The following is a 4,211-nucleotide window of genomic DNA, read 5'->3' on the forward strand; positions in this document are numbered from 1 at the left end:
CTCTTATAAATGACTAAGCAAAACTTAGTAGATGTTTGTGGGAAATGGAATGAGTAAATAGTAGAAAATTGACCCTAACAGAAAAAATAAACCTGTGAGAGGCAAAAAGAGAACTTAAAATAATGAAAAAGATATATCTTTTAAGTATTCTTAGATAGACTTCAGAATATATGACATCCCATAAAAAAAAACAAGTTGTTATCGAAAAAGAACAATGACAACAATAAAAAAATTCTTGAAGTAAAAATAAGATTGCTAATTTTAAAGAAAAGTATAATGAAATGTAAGAGATAATGCAGAGAATCCTCAAACACTTAAAAAGAGATATAGGGGCACCTGGATAGCTCAGTCAGTTAAGCACCCAACTTTGACTCAGGTCATGACCCACATTGGACTTAGTGCTGACAGCTCAGAGCCTGAAGCCTGCTTCAGATTCTGTGTGTCTCTCTCTCTGACCCTCCCCCACTCACACTCTGTCTTTCTCTCTCTTTCAAAAATAAACATTAAAGAATTCTTAAAAAATGATTTAAACTTATAAAAAGTAAATAAAAGTTAAAGAGACAGAGTTACAAAATATGATAGGAAGGTTAAAATAAGGGATATTTAATATAGTTCTATATGGATTGCCAAATGAAAGTATACAGAAGACCAAAGAAAATTATGAAGGAAAAAATATAAGAAAATTTCCCATTACTGGCTATCAATATTCAATTTGAAAGGGATCATGAGGGCTCAATATAATGAATGGAAAAATAATGATTAACTAAATGTATCATCGTAAAAACCAGAACTGCAAAAGGAATATCCAAGTCTTTTCACTGAGTAAAACCAGAACTAAAAGGAGGACCCAAGTTGCTTTCACTGAGTAAAAGCAGGCAACACATAAAGGAGTTAAATAATTTTACCATTAAATTTTTATCAGCAAGATAGTTTCCAGAAAATGATGGAGTAAATAATTTGAGCTACCAAGAAAAAAAACATTTTCAAACTCTATTTTCTACATGTGGCCCAACTTTTCACGAATTTCATGAGCAAAACAAAGATATTATCAAAAAGGCAAGAGCTCATAAAGTTTACTTTCTTTGTGTCATTTCTTAAAAAGTTGCTAGTGCATGAGCTATACCCAAAACTGGAGAGTCAACCCTCCAGAGGTTGACATGAGATACGGGAAACAAAGGATTTAACTATGGAAAGTAGTGAAAGAAAATCCCAGGAAGACATCTCCATTGTAGTCTTCAGACTACAGACTTATATAAGAAGATAGAGGGCTCTACGAGGACAATCTCTGAGAATAAAAGTTAACCCAATGAAATAAATGATGAAGGGCTTGGGGGAAAAAAAAAAACAAATAGTGGGAAAAAAAGTTATTAAAACTTTCAAGAAAAAATGTGTTCCAAAAGAGAATATGCAATCATGTTACAATAGTTGCTACTGACATGAACAATATCTATGTAGCCACAATTATGTAAAATCAATGTATTGATTTTTAACTTATGAAATTACCCTTTTGACAGTGTTTCTCAGTCCTGTCTTCACATTAGCATTACTGTGGAAGGCTGAAGGGTGACAATACCTAAATCACAACTCTGGGAATAAGATCTATTATATCAGAAACCTGGGGATAATACATCAGTGTTTTTCAACATTCCTCAGTGATTCTTAAATGCAGTTGAATTCGAGAAGTGAAGCTATAAACCAAACATAAAATACTTAATTATGGTTACAGAAGATGTAGTGATGGGCCTAGAAAGGTGGAGAGAGCGATTGAAGGGAAGCTTGAGATGATAATATCCTCAACTTAAAAAGGAGGGTGAAGAGATATTAGCCTTTGCTATTAGATCAAAAAATAACATCCCCTTATAATGATTAACAAATAAGGACAAAAAATGGAGGATAAAGGAGGGAGGTGTAGGATATAAATTAATCCTCCTCATTTACACCTGAGTTAATAGGTAATGTCTACACTTCATAAATCAAGGAATATGGTTAGAACATATGCCTTAAGATACACAAGTAGTTTTCAGAAGAAACCATTAAACATTTCAAAAGTGACTCCTTTGGGGAACAACTTAATTGTTCAGCAGGGGTGGGGCAGATGCCTTTGGCTTCCCCTCATAAAATGACATAATGCTTCATTTTTTAAATCTCCCCTTGTACATTTTTGATACAGGTATGTGAAATGTTGGAAATAAATATACTGGAAGAAAACATGAAAAGGGCTTCTATAATCTTAATAATGTCCTGTACCTTAAGAATTGGTTATCTGAGTGTGTTCATTTATGACAGGTAGCTTTGAGGTGCACATTTGTGATATGTGTACTTTTCCATATGTTTACTTTACCTTAATAAACATTGAGAAACAAAAATAAAATGTTCTCTGAAGACTGTGCTAGATGTTGGGCTAATTAAAGTAGCAAGCTATTTTGAACTTAGTGTTTAATGAGTGATAATGAATTCAGCTGAGAAAATTAGTTACACATGAAATAATTTTAAACCTAAAAAAAAGCATGAACCAATAAAACTATTATTTTTAAGAGTATTGTGGACAGCTAGTAAAGTCATGGAGAAAAGATAAAATGTATCTTGGGGAGGACCCTCTAGAAGAAAAAAGAATTTAGCAGTATGGAATTACTTGTAGGTGAAGAGAGGTGATTACATTTCTATCCATAGAAGGAAAGGTGTGAATATTTGACTAAACATTGCATAAAGGCAGGCTTATGTGTTATAAATGGAGCCACCTCATGGAAAGGAGTGCACAGTGTTAGTAAGTCCAACAGGATAAGACAATTGCATCCTGATTTTAATGGGAATGACTTTGAAGCTAAGGAGTTTGAGCTCTATTATGTAAGCAATGTGAGCTCCTGACAAGTTGAGGGGAGGACATAGGTATGAGGCAATGGGCATTTTAGAACTAATTACACAGGGAGCTGTATATCATAGGAAATGAAGCAGGAAAGAGGCTTCTAGTGAGAGAGCGGTCTCTGTAGAAACCCTTAGGAGTATCCAGCCAAAGAAATATCCAGTTCATCACCCACTGGTTCTCAAATATAAGAGCTAGTTTGGTAGCTGCATATATATTTGTCTCTGGGCTTGGATTACAGCTGAACATAATGATATGGAGGACATTCATAGATAGTATAACTGGAAGAGCAAAGGCATTTCAATTAGGTTGTTAAGTAGTTGAACTATGAAGAGACCTCAAATAGCTCTTTAATTTTTGCTAAGTAAAACCCAAATTCATTTTACATGAAATATTAAAAATGAAAATACTTTAAAGTCAAGGATTGACAAATATTTCAACAAGTCATTGCTCAATAAATAGGAATATGAAGAGGGTGCATGGAAGTTGGAGAGTAGTAAAAACAAACAGAATTTTCTGGAATTGTTCATTTTCCCATAATGAATGAAAATTCAAAAGTGAGAAAATTCAAAATAAGAACAAAATGTAAATTCATAAGATAATAATCTTTTATTGAGCAGTTATATCTTGCTAAACAATACTATAAATTCTCCTTCCCAAAACCTAGGATAAAGATATAATCATCCCCTGCTTTTCCATGAGGAAGCTGAGGCCTAGAACATTTAATGAAGCTGCCTGAGATTTCACAACTAATAAATTGCATGAGTGGGATTGAATTCCAGGAACACCTAACTCCAAACTCTGCTCTTAACCACTATTAAAAAAATGCTTCAGACTTGGGCCAAATATGACATTGGCTATCGGATGGAGATGCAGTCCTAAATGAGAAGGCCCTTGTTCTCCCTCAGGAAATTTGCAGGATCAAAGACAGGATGTAATAATATGTAATGATGACACACTGCAATACGTATTAGACAAAGAAGAGGTTGACAGAGGCCCACAGCAGCTGGAAATACTTCCTCATCGAGGAAGAGACAGATCCTCAATAGAAAAAGTGCCACTGGAGTTCTTACTCAAATACAGAAAAGTTCAAAGGAGAGAAATTTGGAATAAAAGAAAGTAGATTTGCAGATTTGCTGGAGTGCATACTACAAAAGGAAGGCCACATCAAGGAATGTCTGCAAGGCCAGGTGAGATTTGGGGCTGTCCCCTGGACACAGTGGAATGAGATGGGAAGAAAGATGGTGCCAGTAGACTGACAGTGATTGAAACGCTGTTGAGTACTCTCATCTCTATTACCTTCAAATTCTCACCACGAGGCTGAGAAGAAGAAAAATATATGTGATTGCCA

This window comes from Hyaena hyaena, unplaced genomic scaffold (genome assembly GCF_003009895.1).
Source record: "Hyaena hyaena isolate Hyena2069 unplaced genomic scaffold, ASM300989v1 scaffold_537, whole genome shotgun sequence".
Classification (NCBI taxonomy): Eukaryota; Metazoa; Chordata; class Mammalia; order Carnivora; family Hyaenidae; genus Hyaena; species Hyaena hyaena.